Source organism: Arachis hypogaea, chromosome 19 (assembly GCF_003086295.3).
Source record: "Arachis hypogaea cultivar Tifrunner chromosome 19, arahy.Tifrunner.gnm2.J5K5, whole genome shotgun sequence".
NCBI lineage: Eukaryota > Viridiplantae > Streptophyta > Magnoliopsida > Fabales > Fabaceae > Arachis > Arachis hypogaea.
The window spans coordinates 74,775,508-74,800,460 of NC_092054.1; the positions used below are offsets into that span (position 1 = coordinate 74,775,508).

The window sequence follows — 24,953 nt, forward strand, 5'->3', positions numbered from 1 at the left end:
CTTCTTTCTCTAGATAACCATGTAACTTATCAAGGCTGGAACTAAGGTTAGATGACTGTCCCTTTCCCATTTGAATTCGGTTTTCAAGGAAACATGCTTAAACAAGTGTTTTCTTGATGTTCTTCCTTAGATCTCTTGCTTAGCTTGACTTGTGGGCCAAAGATCTTTGATTTCCTGCACGTTTAAGGTGAGGATAACCTTCCTAAGATGTTGCTGAAGTTCATTTAGTTGATGGTTTAGAGTTTTAAAGTTGTTCTTGATGTGTTTTAGCAGGAAAAAGTGCTTTAAGAACACTTCAAAGAGTAACCGGATTTGGAGCAGCAAATCAAGGTAGGAGGTAACGAAAATAATCTTGATTATTTGTGTTTGAGTTGTGTGAATGTTGTATGATTTGGATGTGCTAAAAATTGGTTGCATATATGATTGATTCTTGGTGAAAATTTGGTAAAATTTTGATGAAATTTGATGAAATTCAAGCTTTAAAGTTCATGTTCTTGGAGCAGCTGAAAAAACGAAACCCTAGGACCTAAATTGAGGTTAAATTTATGTTGAAATCATGTGGAAAATATGGGGTTTTAGTGGCTGGAAATTTATTTTGAATTATAGTAAAAATCGGTTGCTGAAAAGACTGAAAAACGGGTAAAAATAGAGAAAGAATCTGAAGAATTTACGAAGAACATGAAGAACACTTTGATTGTGATGAAGAACAATGAAGAACAGGTTTTATATCTTTGAAAGGGCAAGGAAGTAAAATTTTTGGTGTTTAAGGGGTTATTTGGTAATTTCTGAAAGTTAGGGTGGTAAAAGTAGAAATATTAAAAGTTACGGGTGGTAAAAAGTGAATTTTAAAGGTTAAAGGTTAAAGTAAAGTTAATTTTCGAAAATTTAATGATAAAATAATAAATAATAATAAAATATTAAATAATAATATTTAATTAAAAATAATATTTTAATAAAAATAATAAAATAATACGGAAAAGGCAGTTTTCTGTAAAAGCTTTAGAAAGACAACTTTTAGCGCCGAATCTCATAATTACCTTCATAAAACACTTAGGGAGTGGTAAGAACATATTAGTGAGGCAAAGATAAAAGAAAGATAAAAAGTTGAAGAAAAGATAATAATCGAAGGAAAAGTCTGTAAAGTTTTAATGACAGAAAAACAGACAAAAATTAGTGAACGAACTAGGGCAACATAGTTAGTCCTTGAGTTGCGACTAAGGTTATGTATTATATGAAAAGTTAAATTGTTTCAGTATAGACTTAATGAACCTATACTTGGGACAGGCTAACTTTTCATACCGAAATTTACATAAGCTTTAAATACACATGTTAAACAGAGAAATCAGAGCAGAATAAAGTAACATAGAGCACAGAGTAACCAGAGTAAAGTAAAGAGATACAAAGAGAAAAGAGTAATATGATAAAAAGAAATGGTTTGAGCGAGGATATTGTAAAAGTGAAAGATGTAAAGTTTGTACAATATGATTGAACAGAGAAAGAAAGAGGTACTCCATTAGAATGTGAAAGTGATGATGAATAATGAAAATGATAATGAATGATGGTAATGAGAATGATTATGTGATAATCTGCTGCGTGAAGGTAGTCAGATAGATGGTGGTACAACCACTGAGAGTGCTTTCCTGGGATACCTTGCTATAATGCTTTGCTGTAAGACAGAGGTTGCTTACAGAGGTATCCAGATCATTGCGCTCCTGTAAGACATAGGTTACTTACTGTGAGTGTGTTGTACTCATGTAAGATAGAGGTTGCTTACAGTGAATATGTTCTGCTCCTGTAAGACAGAGGTTGCTTACAGTGAGTGTGTTGGGCGTATATCGGCTAATACGTGCCGCCCTGCAAGACAAAAGTTGCTTGCAGTGGATACCCTGCAAGACAAAGGTTGTTTGCAGTGGGTATTGCCAACAGGAAAGCCTTATCCAGACGGAGGTTGCTGGGTAACGTCGGGAGAGGGTATGTAACCCACAAATGAGCTCATTACCTGCATTAAGGCTAGACATGCATCATACTTGGTTGCGCATTTACTCTGTTATGGTTGTTGTTTGAATGTATGCTTTCTTTGTTTGTATTCTATTCACTGTGGCTGTGTTTTGTTTTCTTGTATTCTTTTGTTTGTGTTTTGCTTTCTGTTTTCTCTATTTTCTCTAGTTATCTTTTTCTTCTATTTTGTGCTTCTCAGTATTCTGCTATTTATCTGCTAAACAACCCAAAATTAATGAACTTAACAAATAACCCTGACCCTACTAAGAACTCCCCAATTCTTACCCCCTTCTCTCTCTTCCCCCATCAGATGGAAACGGGCGTGATATTCTATGAAGTCGAAGACCTATACATTTACGAGGATCCAGTGTACTATGGTTACTACATTTTGAGTGCGGAGCCTCGTATGAGACGTTACGCGTTACAAAACCGTCCCTTCCAACATTCTCTGTCTAGCCCGCATTTTGACCCCGATGCTCCCTACGACTTTCCTTTATCCTAGTTACACCCAGACGCACCTAGACATCCTTTTCCCGATGGTCCCAGACACCCTATACTAATTCAACCCTTGAACGAGGCGGCACCTGAGCCTAACATTCCTGATGAGCTCGAGTTAGCTGGTTACTACGTACCTGTGATTCCGCTAGAGTGGGACTTTTCCCCTGAGCCGATCCCAGACTTTCCACAGCCTGATGAGCCGGCACTACCAGACGATGGGGTAGCTCCTATTTACGCGAACATACCTGTACTCGCGAATGGTTTTATATATAGTGACAGTAGAGTTTTTGGTGGATCTGAGGGTATAACTGTAGCTGCAGACGATGAGGAGGATGAGGATCCTGAGATAGAGATAGAGCAGGATGAGGAGATGGGCAAGCCTCATGACGATCTTCTGAACGGCCACGTGTAGATATAGTTTAACAGCAGTAGGGGCATTCTTTTGATGACACTCTAGTCTGACATTATCTATTAGTTAGTCTCTCACTTGTGTTAGTACACCCGAGAGCTAGGAGCTATATAGTGGTTAGGCTAGCCTGGGCACCAGTTTAGCAGCTTTTTGTATAAGCCAGGCCCTGGGAGTGTCGTGTATATACTAGCTACGTAGGTTGACAAGGATGTAAACTGACTTGATCTTGTGTAAATGCTAGATGTTTTGTTATAGTGTACATGATGTATATTATCTGCTATATTTTTATATTTCTCTATGCTTGCTTTTATTGCTCTCAATGTATGCTTGTTTATTTTACATTATCATCCGCAGCGAATAAAAAAAAGTTACTCGTAAAATTGGCAACGTTCTAACAAGGAACAGGCTCATATATTAAGTAATAGTTGATAATTAGGAAGAACAAGTTGGTAACACTTAGCTTCTTATACGACCATGGCATACTAGGAGTTGGGTCGTTACAATTTGGTATCAGAGCAGTTCGTTCCCAATAGAGCTTGGGGAGTGGACTGACTATGCTTCATTGCATACTCTATTGTGTGTTTCATGCTGATAGGGTATCTTTAAGATACATTTGGCATGAATGTCTATGAGCACTCATTTTGGAAATGTTCGTGCCTTACTTGAAATATTAAGACTGATCACCTTAATGTTGATTGTTTGGTGCGGATAGGACCTTAATGACTGCGAATAGGCATAGTTTAATCGAGCTCCGAACGACAAATCGATGCGAGGTACAGCTATCCTCATGGCTATTATGATCTCCATGGCTATGGCTATGTTAGATTTGGATGCTGTAAGGAACGAACGCTTGCTTTATTTGGAAGGAACCTAGACATATGGCTAGGAATTGTAAGAAGAGAATGATCCAACAGCTAACCAGGACTCAACAACAAGATCGAGTGCTTGCTATAACTGCTGATGATGCTATGCAATCAGACGCCCTGATCCAAGGTCAGTGTTATGTCAAAAATCGATTTCTGACTGTACTGTATGACTCGGGTGCATCGCATTCCTTTATTTCTTTAACAATTGCTCGTGAGCTAGGACTAGATTTCTCTGAGTTGAACTTTGATCTAATTGTCCATACACCTTGACGTGGCAAAAATTGGCGAGTTAAGAAATTATTAGAAGAGATACGTTGCAAGTACAGTTCTTAACCAACCAGAAATTCACTTATCAATTAGAAGGGTTGTCACAAAATTTAAATTAAAATACTGGGAGTATGAGTCCTAGGTCGTCTCCCAACGAGTTGCAGAAAGGTGTGCTATTTTATTAATTAGATGTTTTCAAAAAATGAGTTGAGTTGAATAACAGGAAATTAAATTAGAGAATTTGTGTAATTTTAAATATAAGCCTTGACTGGGAGTAGATTAGTCGGAAGCCCTATTCTTGTTGGAGTACTCTCAAGATTAATTGATAATTGAGGGTTGTTCTGTTTAGTTATCCCTTACTAGGTAAGGGAAAGTCAAGCAAGTTGGAAAGCTATTTCTTCTAATCACAAGTTCCAATCCGCTCAATTGAAAAGGATTGCTGTCAGTGATTAGAAGGCAATCCAACAATAAACCCAATTACAATTTTTCTTTTAAGCATTCCAACTCAAGGTCTTCCTTTCAATCAACTCCCATCCAAGTTATGGAACTACTAGCTCATTGTAAATGTAGAATTCATAACATAGGAAAGGGAAATATAGAAAGACATGATAAATAATAATCAAAAGGATCAATTAGAAATAAAAATAGTTCTTGTATTAATAAATTCTAAAAATAATCCAATAATAATTCTGAGTAAACAAAGGACATGGAAGAGTAAGAGACAGGTAAGGAAAACAAACTAGAATGACGAAGTCTCGCTAAGGTAATAACTCTTCTCAATATCCCAATGCAAAAAGGAATAAAATCAAATCCTAAGAACTATGAATGTGTAGAGAGAAAACCTAGAGGAGGAGTAAAAACTAGATCTAAAACTGAGGATTGTCTAGAATGAATGTTCTCTCTCATTTTTCGATGTTTCTTGGCTCTAGTATGCTTTTCTAGGCCGAAAATTGGGTCAAAACAGGGCCCAAAATCGCCCCCAGCGAATTCTGCAGATCTCGCATGTCACACGATCGCGTCATTCATGCGGTCGTGTCATTCGGCATTTTGCCTTGCAACACGTGCGCGTCGTCCACGCCTCCGCGTCACTTGTACAGTTCCAATCCGCGCGGTCGCGTGAGCCATGCGTCCGCGTCACTTCTCGTTGGTCATCTCCTCAATTTCTTGTGTTCCTTCCATTTTTGCAAGCTTCCTTTCCAATCTCCAAGTCATTCATGCCCTATAAAGCCTGAAATACTTAACACACAGATCACGGCATCTAATGGAATGAAGGAGAATTAAAATACATAATTAAAAGTCTTTAGGAAGCAAATATTCAATCATGTAATAATTTTAGGAAGGAAATATAAATGCATGCCAATCATATGAATAAGTGGGCAGAGAATTGATAAAACCATACAATTAAGCACAATATAAACCATAAAATAGTGGTTTATCAACCTCCTCACACTTAAACATTAACATGTCCTGATGCTTAGTTGAAGGAGATAAAATAAATGAGTAGGAACATGTAAAACTCATGTAATGCAATACAACCTACATATATGAATGTAACTATATGATTCTTGTATACTTGATCAAAAGTAAATAGGTTCTTCAAGACAATTACAAATCAAACTCCACTAATTCAATTCTTATACAGTAAGAACAGATAAAAATGCAAGAAGGTAGCTCATGAAAGCAGGGAACATAGAATTTTAAGCATTGAACCCTCACTGATGGTGTATGTACACTCTAATCTCTCTAGTGTATAGTGCAACCACTCTATCCTTCTCTAATCATGCTTTCTAATTTTTTGTTCTTCACCTAACCAATCAATAACAATTAATATATCAATGCAAACATCATGAGGTCTTTTCAAGGTTGTAATAGGGCCAAGGTAAGGTTAAGCATACATATATGGATAAGTAAGCTTATGAATCGAATCTTTAATTAACCCAAGCTTTAACCCAACATATATATATTCTATACAACTTAAAATTCACACCTAGCTACCCAAAATTTCTCTTTCACATTCCATACTCATGTATCAACTTTTATTTTATTTTTATCATACATGCATTGATCTTTGAATTCATAACTTAACATTGGGTTAATTTTGTCCCCTTATTCATTTATTGAAAATTTTATTTGTTTATTTATTTATTATTTATTTATTTTTTTTGAACATAAATATAAAAATAAACATAGCTTATCAATGCACATAGATTTTTGATTCTTATAGTTTCACATGAGTAGGTACCCAAATTGCCATTATATTATCATGACACATTCCCTCATTATCTTTTGTTCCCACAATTTCCCATACTTAATTAACACACACAATTCTATCTTAAGCTATCCAAAGATTCAACTGGGATATATAATTGTTTTTTCACTTAAGGCTAGTAATGTGGTAAAATACAGAACAAATGGGATTTAAAGGCTCAAGGTGGCTAACAAAGGTAATTGAAAGGGTAGGCTTAATTTGGATAAGTGAGTTTAAACAAGTAATGGCCTCAATCATATGCAAGCATATAAATATATTAAACATTGGACATATAGGATGAAACAAAATATAGATTACAATCATGGAGAAGTAAACACACAAGAATAAAATAATTATGGTTAAATAATGTAACCATGCAAATAAGCTCAAAATCTCATAGGTTGTGTGTTCTTTAGCTCAAAAACCATGTTCCAAATACAACTTCAAGCAAATTTAACATACAAGTTTTGATAAAAATTAGTGAAATTTTATTCTAAAAATAGGGTCTTAGAAGAAACTTATTGTCTTTTCAATCAAGTAGAACATGCATGCTACTAACCTATTACTGTGCAATTTATCCTATTCTACAAAAGCAAAACTAACTAAATATCCTAATTTATTGGTGTTAGGGAAGAGAAATTACCTCCGGAAGTCAGGTACTGACCGACCTCCCCACACTTGAGGCTTTGCACCGTCCTCGGTGCCATCTGTCAGGAACAAAGGTGGGCTGGTGGCAGTATCTGCACAGTCGGGACCGTCATGCCTCCCTGTGCTGGTAAAGGAAGTGGAGTCCGGGGTGTCTGAGTCCTTGAATTTTCCCATAATCAGCTCCTTAAGGTATGTGAATCGGCGCTTGTTACGGCGCTCTTTCATCTTAGCTTTGTGTTCCTGCCGATCCAACCTTTCGAGTATCTGATGGAGCATTTGGTTTGTTGTATGTGCTTGTGGTGCTGAAGGAGGAATTTCCTCAGCTGGTTCAGTAGGCTGGCTAGTAGTGGCTGCTTGGAGTCTAATATATTTCCCGTTAGGGACGTACTGATCATCCGGTGGAAGCATGGCTTTGGTGTCCCCAACTCTGTAGGAGACTCCGGCTGCCGAGACGAGATCTGAGACCAAGGCGGGAAAAGGTAAGTTGCCTGCAATCTGTATGTGTCCATGGCATTTCGGATGTGTCTTGGTAGGTTCAGAGGTTGGTCTGTAAGGATGCACCATAGTAGAACGGCCATGTCTGCAGTGAAGGAGGATTCGTGAGTGCTCGGAAAAACATAATGGGACATGATTTGTGCACATACGTGAGCCTCCAAGGTAAGTGTTGAAGCCGATATTCCCTTAGGAATGGAACGATGGTATCCGTAGATCCATCTGCTGCCAGGTAGTGCGATAACTCTGAGAACAGCGTCCCAGTCAAATTGGTACATCTGGCACTTGAGTGAGGCTTCTTAAAAGGCATCCAATCCTTCTGGAGCAGGGGGAAGATCTAGAGCTTGTTGAATGGCCTCTTCTGTAATGGGGACTTCCTTCTAACGTACATAGACAGACTACAGGGTCGGCAGGTGGAAGTTGGAGTAAAACTTGACAACCCAAGAAAGATTAACCTGCCGTGGCTGTTTCTGGAGGAAACCTCATTGTCTTCGTTCAATTTGTGGCTCAACAAAGGTAGCAATATTGGGCGGGAGGATAAGAAGGTACTCATTGTTGTAGCTCCGTTCTGCCAGGATAGGGAACATCTGCTCACAGTAGCGATTGGGAAATCGCGCAGTGTCCTTTGCTAGGAAGGCTTTCTCTTTTTCATCAACCTTTATAATCCTCTTAATTCTTTTTGTTGAGGGCTTGAATGCAGTTGAAGAAGGCTCTGCCACTAATGCTCTTTTTGTTCCTCTTCTTGCTGGTGGTTTGGGATTAGCTTTCTCTTTTCCTTTCTTGGTAGCCATCCTGAAAAGGGAAAAAAGAAAGTAACATGAATTCAAAGGGACAGAGCAAGGAAGAGAATGGTATAAGTGATAATCAATGCACGGTAAAGGGGATGTTGTTAACACATGGTCATGACTACATGTGAAAAGTTCACCAATGGAAATATAGAAAGTGCATTTGATGACAATTAAATGCAAGGTTTTTATTGGCATGCTGGCAAAGGCATGAGTAGCATAGATCAGGCATTTAATTTGTTAAATACATTATCACTCGTGACAAACTAACGATCACGTTTGTATTGACAATTAAATTAAATTAATTAAAATAGTAAAGAGAATTTATGAAAAGCAAGCATTGAATAGTAGAATAGAATAATGTATAAAATGCATAATGCCATATGTGCTTTTTCACAAACACGTAGCATGCATAATGAATAAACTATTGAAAATAATAATTTGAACGTGCAAGTAACCCTTTAAAAAGTAATATATAATTGCCAAACAATTTTGCAACAATCCATAAGCATATAATGAGAAATAATGACTCAATTAAATTTCTAACACCAATTAAAAGAAAAAAAAGGAAGAAAGAGAAAATATGGATAACGAAAGTAAAAAGAAAAGAAAAGAAGAAAACATAAAAATAAGAAAGATAATGGAAAAGTAAGGAAGGAAGAAGAAAAACCTTGTTAATGGTGGTGAGAAAGTAGAAAGTGAAAAAGAAGGAAGAAGGAAGAAGGAAGAAATAAGGAGGGAAAAGAGAAAATAGGATTTGGGGAAAAGAAAGATAAGATATTTTGGCAATTTAGGGTAAGCTGTGCGGCGCAAGCGACGCGGACGCATGGGTGACACGTTCGCGCGAATTGCGCTTATTTGGAATGACGCGGTCGCGTCGGTCACACGGACACAACTCTCTGTTCGGGTGACGCTATCGCGTCGGTCATGCGACCGCGTGAGTGGCCAATATTGGGATATGACGCAGACGCGTGGGGCACGCGTTCGCGTGGTAAGGGCTGTGCGCCTCGCGCTAGTCTAGCACCACTCCAGCATAACTTTCGGCTATGCACCCTTTTCATGTCGATTTTCAGGTCACGCGGCCGCGTGAGTGACGCGGTCGCGTGGGAGGCAAATTTTCCCCCTGACGCGGACGCATGGCGCAAGCGGTCGTGTGGGGCGATTTGTGCCAAAGCCACACCTCCAGCCACGCTCCTGCGTGACTTTCTGTTCGCTTTCTTATTCTTTCTGAGCCACCTGCAACGCGGACGCATCATTGATGCAGTCGTGTCTCGTGGTTTTTTTTTTTTTTTAGAAATAAAAATATGCAAATGCAGATGCAAGCTATATGTGCGAATAAGGAGAAGAGTTATGAAAAAAGAAAACTACGAATAAAGAAAAGAACGATCATACCATGGTGGGTTGTCTCCCACCTAGCACTTTGCTTTAACGTCCGTAAGTTGGACGCTCCACTAGTTCAGTCTTCAGCTATGTGTGGATCCTCCAAGAGGAAGATCTTGAGCTCCTTGTTTTTCTTCATCTTCTCACCATGGTAGAGCTTCAAACGATGTCCATTAACTTTGATGAGTTCAGAGCGTGAACGGTGACTTAGGTGAAAAACTCCGTACGGCTCAGCCTTCTCTACTTTATATGGACCTTCCCATCTTGATCTCAACTTGCCTGGCATGAGCCTCAGTCGAGATTTGTAAAGGAGGACTAAGTCCCCAGGTTGGAACTCTCTTCTCTTGATGTGCTTATCATGTATAGCCTTCATCTTCTCCTTGTACAGCCTTGAGTTCTCATAAGCTTCCAGGCGAAGGCTTTCTAATTATTGCAGTTGCAACATCCTCTCAGCTCCGGCTGTTTCAAATCCCATATTGCATTCCTTTACTGCCCAAAAGGCTTTGTGCTCTACTTCAACTGGGAGATGGCAGGCTTTTCCATAAACTAAGCGGAAAGGGCTCATCCCAATGGGTGTCTTGTATGCTGTTCTGTATGCCCAAAGTGCATCTTGTAGCCTGGTGCTCCAATCTCGCCTATGAGGTTTGACTATCTTCTGCAATATACGTTTTATCTCTTTGTTTGATACCTCGGCTTGCCCATTAGTCTGAGGATGGTAGGCAGTTGCAACATTATGAATTATTCCATGCTTCTTCATTAATCCTGTTAGTCTCCTTTTACAAAAATTGGTGCCTTGATCGCTCACGATTGCTCGTGGTGATCAAAAGCGACAAATGATATGGTTTCTAACAATGGAAACAATAGTGTTAGCATCATCAGTGCGGGTAGGGATTGCTTCCACCCATTTGGAAACGTAATCCACAGCTAACAATATATAAAAATAACCATTAGAATTTGGAAATGGACCCATGAAGTCAATGCCCTAAACATAAAAAATTTCACAGAAAAGCATAATCTGTTGAGGCATCTCATCCCTCTTGGATATATTACCAAATTTTTGGCATGGGAAACAAGATTTACAAAATTCAGCAGCGTCTCTAAAAAGAGTAGGCCACCAGAATCCACAATCTAAGATTTTTCTAGCTGTTCTTTGAGGGCCAAAATGTCCTCCACTCTCAGATGAGTGGCAGGCCTCTAAGATGGACTGGAATTCTGATTGAGGCACACACCGTATAATTACCTGGTCAGCGCCACATCTCCATAAATATGGGTCATCCCATATATAATATTTAGACTCACTTTTCAGCTTGTCTCTTTGATGCTTAGTAAAGTTTGGAGGAAAAGTGCGGTTAACTAGATAATTAGCTACAGGTGCATACCAAGGGACTACCTCAGATACTGCTTGCAGGTTATCGAATGGGAAATTATCAGCTATAGGAGTGGAGTCGTGCTTAATGTGCTCAAGGCGACTCAAGTGGTCTGCCACTAGATTCTGATTACCACTCCTATCCTTAATTTCTAAATCAAATTCTTGTAGTAGCAGTATCCAACGTATAAGCCTTGGTTTGGATTCCTTTTTAGCTATTAGATAGTTTAGAGCTGCGTGGTCTGAGTACACTACTACTTTCGTACCAAGTAAATAGGCTCGTAATTTATCCAGAGCAAAAACAATAGCAAGAAGCTCTTTCTCAGTAGTAGTATAATTAGACTCAGCGGCATCTAAAGTTTTAGACGCATAAGCAATTACAAAGGGGTCCTTACCTTCACGCTGAGCCAGTGCTGCACCTACTGCATGGTTGGAGGAGTCGCACATTATTTCAAATGGCTGGCTCCAGTCTGGTCCTCTCACAATTGGAGCTTGAGTCAGAGCGGTCTTCAGCTTATCAAACGCTTGTTTGCAATCCTCACTGAACTCGAACTCAGTATCTTTCTGCATTTGTCTAGATAAGGGAAGAGCTACCTTACTAAAGTCCTTAATGAATCTCTTGTAAAAACCTGCATGGCCAGGAAACGAACGGACTTCCCTCACAGAAGAGGGGTAAGGTAAACTAGAAATAACATCCACCCTTGCTGGATCTATAGAAATTCCAGTATTAGACATAAAATGTCCTAGTACAATCCCTTGTTTAACCATAAAGTGACATTTTTCAAAATTCAATGCAAGGTTTGTATTGACACATCTATCTAACACTCTAGATAAACTATCCAAGCAAAGATTGAAGGAATCACCATATACACTAAAGTCATCCATAAAAACCTCCATACAGTCCTCAATAAGATCAGAGAAAAGACTCGTCATGCACCTTTGGAAAGTAGCTGGTGCATTGCACAAGCCAAAGGGCATTCTCTTATAAGCGTAAGTCCCAAAAGGACATGTAAAAGTAGTCTTTTCCTGATCTTCAGGAGCTATATGAATCTGGAAATAACCTGTGTAACCATCTAAAAAGCAATAATGTGATTTACCTGACAGGCGATCCAGCATTTGATCAATGAATGGAAGAGGATAGTGATCCTTACGAGTGGCTTGGTTGAGACGCCTGTAATCAATGCAGACTCTCCAGGAGGTCTGAAATCTGGTTGCCATGAGCTCTCCATGCTCATTCTTCACTGTAGTGACTCTAGACTTCTTGGGCACCACTTGTACTGGGCTTACCCATTCACTGTCTGAGATGGGATAGATGATATCTGCCTCCAGTAGTCTGGTCACTTCCTTCTTGACAACCTCTAAGATAGTGGGGTTCAGTCTCCTCTAGGGTTGACAGACAGGCTTTGCTCCCTCTTCTAAAAATATTCTGTGCTCACAAACTTGAGGGTTGATGCCTACTATGTCTGCCAAACTCCACCCAAGTGCCTTCTTATGCCTCCTCAGCACACTAAGTAGCTGCTCTTCTTGTTGAAAAGTGAGTTCCCTTGCAATGATAACTGGAAACTTCTGCTTGTCATCAAGGTAAGCATATTTGAGGTATAGAGGGAGGGGTTTCAATTCTAACTTCTGCTCATGGTTAGGCTCTGGATTATCTGGAGCTGGTGGCAATGGTAAAGTACTTTCATTGTCCTCAGAGAGTGTCCCCACACTTGGACCTTGTCCTATGTACTTTTCTTCGAACTCCTCCTGATGAACATTAGCCACGGTTTCCTCTATGATGTCACACTGGAGGATAGAATGATCTTCTGGAGGGTGCTTCATAACTCCATTCAGATTGAAGCTTACTACTCGGCCATCTATTTCAAAAGAGTATGTTCTTGAAAAAGCAACTAATTTGAACTTTGAGGTCTTCAGGAAAGGTCTTCCGAGTAGGATTGATGATGGCTTTTCTGAGTCATTTTGGGGTATCTCCAGGATATAAAAATCGATGGGGAATGGGAGCCCCTTAATACCCACTAATACATCTTTAGCAACTCCAGCCACTGTAATAATGCTTTTATCTGCCAACATAAAACGAGCTGCCAACCTTTTTAAGGGAGGGAGCCTCAAAATATCATATATAGACAAAGGCATTATACTAACACATGCTCCTAAATGACACATGCAGTCAGAAAATATCACACCGCCAATAGTATAATTAACCATACATGGACCTGGGTCACTACACTTTTCAGGTAAACCTCCCATTAAAGCAGATATAGAACTACCTAAAGGAATAGTTTCTAATTCATTAATTTTGTCTTTGTGTATACATAAATCTTTTAGAAACTTTGCGTATTTAGGTACCTGCTGAATAACATCAAAAAGGGGAACAATTACCTCAACCTTTTTGAATATTTCTACCATTTTGGGATCACGTTCCAACTGCTTCCTGGGCTTCCTTGCAAGTTGTGGAAATGGAATAGGAATGGCATTTTCTGCAATGTCTGCGCTCTTTTGTGCTTCTTCCTGTGATTGAGCTTCTTGTTCTCCAGCCATGTCCTGTATGTCCTCTTCAACCTCTTCTACTTCCACTACCTCTTCAGCTGAGTCGTGTTCTGGTGGGTTTGGCTCCTCCTGATTCCTCTCTTGCAGTGTAGTTCCGGACCTTAGGGTGATGGCATTGATGCCACCCTTCGGATTGGGCAGGGGTTGAAAAGGAATTCCACTGGAGTTTGCCTGTTGAGTATTTGAAGTATTGGGTGGTGCCAGCTGAGAGATGAGAGCTTGTATGGCGGATGCTAGGCCATTAAGTGAACTTTCCATGTTCCTGTGTCCTTGTGCAATAGATTGAATGGCCTCTTCACTCGGAGACGAATTAGATTGAGTAATCTGCAGAACTTGTTACTGGTTGTGTTGTGGTCCTTGGGACTGCCTCAGGTGAGGTGCTCTGTAAGACTGGTTCTGGTTCTGCTGCCTGTTTTTGTTATTATTCCACCTCTGATATCCTTGATTGTCTCTGCCTCCTCTATTATTGTTGTCCCTCCAAGTCTGGTTAGAATTATCTCTCCAACCTTGGTTGGAATTGTCCTGCCATCCATGGTTGTAACTGCCACCTTGATTGTACCCTTGGTTGGGGCAGTCATAGAAGTTATGAGTGGCTGCCACGGTGTTGTCTTCCTGTTGGAGCTGCGGACATTCATCAGTATAATGGCTGTAATCAGCACAGATTCCGCACACTCTCTGTGGGACTACCTGTTGGTTTTGATGCGCTTGTTGTAGACTCAATTGCATCTGCTTCAGTAAGGTGGTCATTTCACTTATACTCTAAGCCAGAGCAGTAGTCTCCTTGCTAGAAGATACCTCTGCAACAGCTTTTGACCGGCCTTGTTTCTGCCTATGATTCCTTGTAGATTCAGCTAAGTCGCTGATCAATTGCCATGCCTCATCAGTGGTCTTGTACTTTTTCATAGGCCCATTGCTAGCACTTTCCAATGTAGTCTTATCTTGGGGCCTCATGCCCTTTCTTACGTAGCCGAGCAACACTATCCTGTCAATCATATGGTGGGGGCATGCTTCCAAAAGGTTGTTGAAGCGCTCCCAGTATTCATAGAGAGTCTCGGATTCGTCCTGAACAATCATGGAAATGTCTTTTCTTAGTTTATCAGTAACTTCAGCTGGAAAGAATTTTTCCAAAAATTCTCTTCTAAGTGTATCCCAGTCGGATACAATTGCTGCGGGTTGAGTGTAGTACCACTCTCTCGCATTTCTCTCAAGAGAGAATGGGAAGGCTTTTAACAAAATTGAAGTTTCATTTGCACCATCACGCCTGACAGTAGAACAGGCTGCTTGGAAGTCTCTAAGGTGCTTTATAGGCTCTTGAGCAGGTAAGCCATGAAACTTAGGCATCAAATTGAGCAGTGCAGTCTTTATTTCAAAGTCTGTAGCCACCACTGGGTGATGCGCTTGAAACGGTTGCATTAAAAAATCAGGGGCTCTAGCCTCCTGGATAGTAATTCTCCTAGGTGCTGCCATGTCACCTGCACGTAAATCAACCGAATCAGCAGAAAGGGAGCCTGTTTCTTCCTCAAGTGACGTTTCAAATCCACCCTCAGAGAGGACTAACTGACGCCGAGCTTGCCTTATTCGTGAAATAGTTTTTTCAATCTCAGGATCGAATACTGGCAAGCTTGGATTAGAAAGTGAACGCGTCATTTAAAGAAAGAAACATGAAGCTCATAGTAGCAAAATAAAATAAAATGCAAATAAATAAATTCCAATTAATAACTTTAGCACTCTATTGCAAGTCCCCGACAATGGCGCCAAAAATTGACGTGGCAGAAATTGGCGAGTTAAGAAATTATTAGAAGAGATACGTTGCAAGTACAGTTCTTAACCAACCAGAAATCTGCTTATCAATTTAGAAGGGTTGTCACAAAATTTAAATTAAAATACTGGGAGTATGAGTCCTAAGTCGTCTCCCAACGAGTTGCAGAAAGGTGTGCTATTTTATTATTTAGATGTTTTCAAAAAATGGGTTGAGTTGAATAACAAGAAATTAAATTAGAGAATTTGTGTAATTTTAAATAAAAGCCTTGACTGGGAGTAGATTAGTCGGAAGCCCTATTCTTGTTGGAGTACTCTCAAGATTAATTGATAATTGAGGGTTCTTCTGTTTAGTTATCCCTTACTAGGTAAGGGAAAGTCAAGCAAGTTGGAAAGCTATTTTTAATCACAAGTTCCAATCCGCTCAATTGAAAAGGATTGGTGTCAGTGACTAGAGGGCAATCAAACAATAAACCCAATTACAATTTTTCTTTTAAGCATTTCAACTCAAGGTCTTCCCTTCAATCAACTCCCATCCAAGTTATGGAACTACTCAATATCCCAATTCTTCTTTTTAGTTCTTGTATTAATAAATTCTAAAAATAATCCAATAATAATTCCGAGTAAACAAAGGACATGGAAGAGTAAGAGACAGGTAAGGAAAACAAACTAGAATGACGAAGTCTCGCTGAGGTAATAACTCTTCTCAGTATCCCAATTCAAAAAGAAATAAAAATCAAATCCTAAGAACTATGAATGTGTAGAGAGAAAACCTAGAGGAGGAGTAAAAACTAGATCTAAAACTGAGGATTGTCTGGAATGAATGTTCTCTCTCGTTTTTCCATGATCCTTGGCTCTAGTATGCTTTTCTAGGTCGAAAATTGGGTCAAAACAGGGCCCAAAATTGCCCCCAGCAAAATCTGCAGATTCTGCAGATCATGAATGTCACGCGATCGTGTCATTCATGCGGACGCGTCATTCGGCGTTTTGCCTTGCCACGCGTGCACGTCGTCCACGCCTCCGCGTCACTTGTACAGTTCCAATCCGCGCGGTCGCGTGAGCCATGCGTCCGCGTCACTGCGATTTCCTCTTTGTCGCGCGGTCACGTGAGCCATGCGTCCGCGTCACTTCTCGCTGGTCATCTCCTCAATTTCTTGTGTTCCTTCCATTTTTGCAAGCTTCCTTTCCAATCTCCAAGTCATTCATGCCCTATAAAGCCTGAAATACTTAACACACAGATCACAGCATCTAATGGAATGAAGGAGAATTAAAATACATAATTAAAAGTCTTTAGGAAGCAAATATTCAATCATGTAATAAATTTAGGAGGGAAATATAAATGCATGCCAATCATATGAATAAGTGGGTAAAGAATTGATAAAACCATACAATTAAGCACAATATAAACCATAAAATAGTGGTTTATCACACCTGCATCCCAAAATTCTTTGACTAGTTTAGTGTGCCTGCAAGTACCCTTCACTATTAGGAACATAACTTTTATACATGATCTAATCTGTTTGCCTCTATGTGGTTTGGAAGTTATTCTTGGATTAGATTGGTTGTCCAAGTATCATGTTTTCCATGATTGTTTTGAAATAACTGCTGTTATTCCATCTGATAGTCTACATACTAAACAATTTCTATCTCATACCTTATATCTAAATTCTGTAAGAGTTACATTATACGGGAGTGATTGTGAGGGGTACGTTCTGTTAGCGGCTAGCTCGAATGACAGTGAATTAAGCTTAGAACAAATCCGAGTGGTGAAGGAATTTCCTGATGTTTTCCCGGACGACATACTTGAGTTTCCTCCTCAGCGAGAGATAGAATTCAGCATTGAACTAGTACCTGGAACCGGACCGATTTCCATAGCACCGTACCGGATGTCACCACTGGAACTTGCAGAGTTGAAGAAGCAGTTGGATGAGCTACTTGGAAAGAAATTTATTCGTCCTAGTGCATCACCTTGGGGAGCTCCAGTATTGCTATTAAAGAAGAAGGATGATGGAATGCAACTTTGCGTAGATTATCGACAGTTAAATAAATTCACTATCAAGAACAACTACCCACTTCAATGGATTGATGATTTGATGGATCAGTTGAAAGGTGCAACTATGTTCTCAAAGATTTATTTGCGACTCGGTCATCACCAAATTCATGTAGCCAGATATACCAAAGACTGTGTTCAGAATTCAGAAATGATGACGATGCTGAGACGGATGAAAGTAGAGGAACCAAAAGTTGTGAGACAAGATCGTAGTGGTCTCTGGAGATACAAGAACAGAATTTGTGTGCCTAGCTCTGGAGATTTGCAGCAAAGAATTCTTGTAGAAGCTCATCAAAGTAGATTTTCTATGCATCCTGGAGTGACAAAGATGCATCAAGATTTGAAACGAATGTTCTGGTGGCCGGGCTTAAAGAAAGAGGTAGCTAATTGTGTCTTAAAATGTTTAACCTGCCAGAAGGTGAAGGTGGAACATCAGAAGCCGTCAGGACACGATGCCATCTGGGTAATTGTGGACAGGTTGACAAATTCAATGCACTTCCTTTGGATTCGAGTTGATTATACTTTAGAAAGGCTGGCATGGATATATATTCAAGAAATCATACGATTGCATGGGATACCTTCGTCAATTGTTTCAGATCGAGATCTGAGGTTTACCTCTAGATTCTAGGGAGCTTTTCAAAAAGCATTGGGGACAAAATTGCACATGAGTACAGCATACCATCCTCAGAAAGACGGACAATCCGAACGGACAATCCAAACATTAGAAGACATGCTAAGATCTTGTCTGATGGATAACCAAGGCAGTTGGGATAAATATTTGCCGTTGGTCGAGTTCGTCTACAACAACAGTTACCAACAAAGTATCGAGATGGCACCTTATGAAGCTCTCTATGGAAGGAGATGTCAGACACCATTGTGTTTGAATGATGACGGAGAAGCTAGTGTCTTAGGTCCAGACTTAGTAAAAGAAACTACTGAGAAGATAAAGGGGATTCGTCAGAAGATCCAGATAGCACAAAGCCGTCAAAAGAGCTATGCCGATAACAGACGTAGACCCTTAGAGTTTAGAGAGGGAGACCATGTCTCTCTTAAAGTAACCCCGACTACTGGAATAGGTAGAGCCCTTAAGACTAAAAAGCTTAACCCTCGATACATAGGACCTTTCCAAATACTTAAAAGAGTCGGTCTAGTAGCTTATCAAGTAGCCCTTCCTCCATATCCGTCAAACCTTCATGATGTTTTTCATGTCTCACAACTTAAGAAATATATTCCTGACGAGAGTCACTTTCTACAACCGGAAATAGTACAGTTACGAAACGATTTGACATATCAAGCATCACCAGTTCAGATCGTAGAAAGAAGTGATAAGCAGCTAAGAGGCAAGACTGTTCGCTTAGTCAAAGTAGCATGGGGACCAAGAGGAAAAGAAGAGCACACTTGGGAACTGGAAGATAAGATGAAAGCTGATTACCCACATCTATTCTCAGGTAACTGAAAATTTGAAGGCAAAATTTTCTTTTAGGAGGGTAGAATGTAACAACCCCAGTTTTTGAGTACGCGAGATCTTTTCTAAAAGTACGGATTTCTCTGGAAGATCAGTAAGGGGAAAACCTTTGATATGTCATCAAGTATCTCAATCCTCATTGTCATTATGTTATATTTAAGCTAGAACCTTTTCTGAGGCAAGCTCGATAACGCGGTCACGAAGAACCTAGTTTTTGAACCGTATCGGTTAGGAGTTTTGATTCGGTTTTTGTAAATAGTTTCAGTTTGACAAACCGGACTTGATTTATGAGAGAATAGAGATAATAGGATGATATTATTATTATATTAGTATTAGAAGCTTCTTGAATGATATTATAACCTGGTCAGTTTTAGTTAAAAATAGAAAATCGGTTTAACCGGGTTCACAGTTTACTGGTGCAGTTTAGCACCAGCACTCTCTGATGACTTCAGCAATGATAAAGCCTCATTATACATGTTTTATTCTCACAATAAATATGTTACTAGTGTCATTTATGCTAGTAGCTCAGAAATAATTTTTAGAGATGTTTTTATAGGTATTCCGATACACCTAGTTTTAGTAGTTATACACCTGAGATATTTTAATATTATTTTAATCCACCTCTAAGCCAACCAATCACAATTCCCCCTACACCCCCAAGACACTCCAAGGCTGTGTCATTTCTTCATTTTGGACGAAAATAACAGGAGAGAGAAGAGAGAAACTTTCATGAACACTTAACCTTCAAAGCTTGATTTCTTCTGAGCTAAAACTCAAATCAAAACTCCGATTTCACCAAAATGATCCTCTCTTCTTTCTCTACATAACCATGTAACTTATCAAGGCTGGAACTAAGGTTAGATGGCTGTCCCTTTCCCATTTGAATTTGGTTTTCAAGGAAACATGCTTAAACAAGTGTTTTCTTGATGTTCTTCCTTAGATCTCTTGCTTAGCTTGACATGTGGGCGAAAGATCTTTGATTTCCTGCACGTTTAAGGTGAGGATAACCTTCCTAAGATGCTATTGAAGTTCGTTTAGTTGATGTTTTAGAGTTTTAAAGTTGTTCTTGATGTATTTTAGGAGGAAAAAGTGCTTTAAGAACACTTCAAAGAGTAACCGGATTTGGAGCAGCAAATCAAGGTAGGGTGTAACGAACTTAATCTTGATTATTTGTGTTTGATTTGTGTGAATGTTGTATGATTTGGCTGTGTTAAAAATTGGTTGCATATATGACTGATTCTTGGTGAAAATTTGGTGAAATTTTGATGAAATTTAATGAAATTCAAGCTTTAAAGTTCATGTTCTTGGATCAGCTGGAAAAACGAAACTGTAGGACCTAAATTGATGTTCAATTTGTGTTGAAATCATGTGGAAAATATGGGGTTTTAGTGGCTGGAAATTTATTTTGAATTATGGTAAAAATCGGTTGTTGAAAAGACTGAAAAACGGGGAAAAATAAAGAAAGACACTGAAGAATTTATGAAGAACACGAAGAACACTTTGATTGTGATGAAGAACAATGAAGAACAGGTTTTAGATCTTTAAAAGGGTAAGGAAGTAAAATTTTTGGTGTTTAAGGGGTTATTTGGTAATTTCTGAAAGTTAGGGTAGTAAAAGTAGAAATATTAAAAGTTACGGGTGGTAAAAAGTTAATTTTAAAGGTTAAAGGTTAAAGTAAAGTTAATTTTCGAAAATTTAATGATAAAATAATAAATAATAATAAAATATTAAATAATAATATTTAATTAAAAATAATATTTTAATAAAATAATAAAATAATACGGAAAATGCAGTTTTCTATAAAAGCTTTAGAAAGACAACATTAAGCGCGGAATCTCATGATTACCTTCATAAAACACTTAGGGAGTGGTAAGAACATATTAGTGAGGCAAAGATAAAAGAAAGATAAAAAGTTGAAGAAAAGATAATAATCGAAGGAAAAGTCTGTAAAGTTTTAATGACAGAAAAACAGACAGAAATTAGTGAACGAACTAGGGCAACATAGTTAGTCCTTGAGTTGCGACTAGGGTTATGTATTATATGAAAAGTTAAACTGTTTTAGTATAGACTTAATGAACCTATACTTGGGACAGGCTAACTATTCATACCGAAATTTACATAAGCTTTAAATACAAATGTTAAACAGAGAAATCAGAGTAGAATAAAGTAACATAGAGCACAAAGTAACCAGAATAAAGTAAAGAGATACAAAGAGAAAAGAGTAATATGATAAAGAAAAATGGTTTGAGCCAGGATATTGTAAAAGTGAAAGATGTAAAGTTTGTACAGTATGATTGAACAGAGAAAGAAAGATGTACTGCATAAGAATGTGAAAGTGATGATGAATAATGAAAATGATAATGAATGATGGTAATGAGAATGATTATGTGATAATCTGCTACGTGAAGGCAGTCAGATAGATGGTGGTACAACCACTGAGAGTGCTTTCCTGGTATACCTTGCTATAATGCTTTGCTGTAAGACAGAGGTTGTTTACACAGGTATCGAGATCATTGTGCTCCTGTAAGACAGAGGTTGCTTACAGTGAGTGTGTTGGGCGTATATCGGCTAATAAGTGCCGCCACTACAACAAATATGGGCTTTAGCAACGCTAAAATCTGCAACGGCTTAAAACCGTTCTCTTAGATGATTTTAGACAACGATTTTTTACAATGTTGCTGTTGAAGTTCAATTTTTATTATTTTATATCAACAAAATAAAACCGTTCTCTTTAACTATTTTAAAGAACGATTTTATAACCGTTACAAGGATTTGTTTTAAGCAACGGTTTGTAAATGTTGTTTAAATAATTGTACAAATGACACGCTTAAAAACCGTTGCCTAAATTGCTACACTTTAAAACCGTTCTATTAGATAGTCTTAAACAACGGTTTTTATAGTGTTGTAGTTGAAATTTAATTTTTCATTACGTTATAACAACAAAATAAAACCGTTCTCTTAGGCTATTTTAAAGAACGGTTTTATAACCATTACCACAATTTTTTATCAAGTAACAATTTTTAATATTTAAATAATTATATAAATTAAAAAATACATATAAAAATTTTACTAATTAAAAAATAATAAAAATTTTATATACTTTATTTTGAATAATTAGATTTTAAATTTTACTTATAATTTTAAAAAATTAATTTAATTATCTCTAATTATTAAATTAGTGTATTTAATTAAAAATAATTTACAAATTAACAATTAAATAATATTTTTATAAATATTATTGTTAGATAAAAAAAATTAATTTTTTATTTTTAAATTATTTCTATTTTTATTAAAAATACCTATACTAATTCTAACCCTTTTCCCCCAAAACAAAACCCTAATTGACACTGACTCTAAGTCTCTAACTCACACTCACCCTCCCTCCCTCCTCACATTGCCGCCACACTCCTCACACACACAGCACAATACACACGGCAACACACCCACAAAAGAAAGAAAAGAAAGAGAGAACGGAGAAGAAGGGAGAAGAGGGGAGGGAGCCGCATCGCCACCGCACCCCGTCGCGCCCAGCTTGCCGCTGCGTCCTGCTGCAGCCGTCACCTGCGTCATCGTCGAGGAGAGGGATGTATCGCGCGAGGAAGACGGAGTTGCTGTTGTGTGTTGTCGCCGTCGTTGTTACTGCGCTGGCCGTCGATGCTTCTCGTGGTCGTTTGTGGGATGTCACCTCTTCTGCTTCTACTTTGCTGCTTCTGCTGTCACGCCGTCGTCTGCTGTCCTACATTTTCGAATACCCGTTTCCTTCATACAGAGTGAGTTTCTTTTTCTTCTAATTCTAGTACAGTTATTCATTTGTCCATTTTTTTTACTTTGTAATCGTGTTTTCTGCAAGTCCCTTTCTTACTCATGCTACACTAACTGCTTTTTTTAATTCAAAAAGGAAAATTGATTAGGTGTTGTGACATTAGATCAAATATTATTCAAATTATTGTCTAAACATAAACGATAGTCTATGATTTTTGTTAGGATTTGTTGGATTATTTGATAGAATGTAATCCCCTAACAAGGTACTAGAAAAAACATCATTATAATCAGAATATGGTTCATTGAAGTTAGCTGTAGTTGTCTGCAGTTTAGTTCAAGGGTATGTTGTGCAATTGTGCTGTTCCTACCTTTTTTTACTCAAGGGATGCTATTTTACTACATAACCATGACTTGTTTGAATTGCTAGAATTTGATTGGCGTGCAGTTAGGTATACAATATGTTCATTTAATTGAATGAATTGAGAAATAACAGCACCATTAAAGTTAAACAACCATTTCCCGGTATTTCTAACTTCTCCCTACATATTGAGAAAAGTAGCCACTTTAGTGGATATAAGTTATGTGTAGTTTATGTGGATAGTTCAATAGTTATGTTCATTATATTGTGGCTTTCAATCTGTATTATATTTTTTGGTTGTGTTTCATGCCTGATTTGGCTTCAAGTATTTCTCTTTGGGGGCATTACAATCTGGATGTCGCTGCTTCTGAATTGTGTCGTGTCACTGGTTCTCTACCTCCTCATTGTGGCTCAACCTCTATTTAGGTAACTCAAGTGTCTCTTGTTCTATTATTTTAATTGATTTAGTTTCTGTTTTTATCTGAATATTGATTTGGTATAATACTGCCTGTTTTGGTCACTGGTTATCTGGCTAGAAGTGCATTTTCTGTTTTGATCACTAGTTCTCTGGCTGGAAATGCATTTTCTATTTTGGTCACTGCTCTGTTTTTGTCATTGATTCAAAATAGGAAAATATTAATTCTGTTTTGGCTGGAACTGTTCAATGCAAATAAAATTGATTGTGGGTCGCCTGCCTGCATCAATAAGCATCAGGTATAGTTTTTTTTAGTTATTCAGCTATTGAGTTATAATTTGATTAAGTGAGTAATTGATTAATGATACTGCTGTGAATGGTGAATTGAGGTGAGAAATATGGTGAGTTTATTCATTGTTCCTTATTTTTTTTTCCTGTTTTCTCTGCATAGTTATATCTTTTTTTCTTGATCCTTGTAAATTAATCATTATATGTTTTAGGATGCTGCTACTCTAAATTATTGGAAGCTGGTCATCACTGTTTGAAAAGAATAATGCATCACAATTGCCCTGTTTGCTTTGAGGTATAAACTATAAAGACTATTCTTCTATTATGGTAAAATCTTTTGGGAAGAACCCCATGATTTCATTTGTTTGGTTTATGAATTGGTTTCTTTTATTATGAATTTTGTTTATTGTTGCTATGATGATGTTGGTTTATTCTGCCATTAGTTACTTTGTTGATTGAATTTTTTTTCTTTAATGAGATTTTGTTCTGAGCAATGTTAGGAGAAAATAGTTCTGCGTCGTCATCGGTTCCTACTTTGTCATCCAATGCTATTCCGTGCTCTCCTCTCTGCTTGCGTCCACTGCGTTGTCCCCCACTTGGTCCGCTCAGGTTCGGTGTGTGTTTGGATTAAGCTTATTTTCTATTATAAATCAAAGAGTCATTTAGCTGAATATGTTCTCTCTATGTAAAAAGTTAAGCATAGAAGTTTTGTTTGAATTCAATTTAGTTTTGGATTAAGCTTATTTTCTATTATTAATGGTTATTTTTTAATTGCTGGTTGGTTTATCTTGTTAGCATGTAAAATGGCTGAGAATTCCGAGTTGATTCTCTCAATGGATGTCTTAGTGTTTCACAAAATGAGTGTTTAAATTATTGTAATTTTCAGGGATTAAATTTGTTTGATGACTCAGCTGAGTACATTCTCGGTGGCAGCAGACTTGGAAACAAATTCCGCGGCTTGTCTAAGATCCAAGTCCTTAGGAGTTCCTCATCAGATAAAGAGAGAGCAAACAATGTTGCTAAGATCAAAGTTGTGATATGCTTTGTGTTGCATGTTTCTCTTCTATGCTTCTTGTAGTTTGCATTATGTCTGATGCTAATCAATGTTCTTTTAGTTACTTTAGCAGTTACATGTTGATTGAGAATGCTACTTGCTACATCAGGTTCTTAGTCGGTAATGGCTTGGCTAGTGTCAACATGTATAGATTTTAAACTTTGAAGTTTTTGCGTGTGCAAACAATGAATTAATTGATTCTAATTTGGATTTGAATTTCGTTTGGTGTATTTTAAGTTGTAAAATGATGCAGAGCAATGAGTACAACTTTTCTTTATTATGTATATTTTTCTTTAGTG

At 38.0% G+C, this 24,953-nt stretch overlaps 1 long non-coding RNA gene and 1 other non-coding gene across 5 annotated transcripts; both read left to right on the forward strand.

Moving 5' to 3' along the window:
• Positions 1 to 14,491: 14,491 nt before the first annotated feature.
• LOC112781367 (small nucleolar RNA R71) lies at positions 14,492 to 14,599 on the forward strand. Its single transcript, XR_003192148.1, has one exon. It is a non-coding gene; the product is annotated as a small nucleolar RNA R71 (small nucleolar RNA).
• A 7,499-nt stretch (positions 14,600 to 22,098) lies between these two features.
• On the forward strand, positions 22,099 to 24,870 carry LOC112779800 (uncharacterized). Of its 4 annotated transcripts, none has more exons than XR_011877579.1 (5): positions 22,099 to 22,547; positions 23,224 to 23,323; positions 23,813 to 23,895; positions 24,101 to 24,209; positions 24,487 to 24,870. It is a non-coding gene; the product is annotated as an uncharacterized lncRNA (long non-coding RNA). The 4 variants fall into 4 exon arrangements; XR_011877581.1 differs by having other exon boundaries at positions 22,117 to 22,547; positions 24,079 to 24,209; XR_003190869.3 differs by lacking the exons at positions 22,099 to 22,547; positions 23,224 to 23,323 and adding an exon at positions 23,516 to 23,611.
• The last annotated feature ends 83 nt before the right edge of the window (positions 24,871 to 24,953 follow it).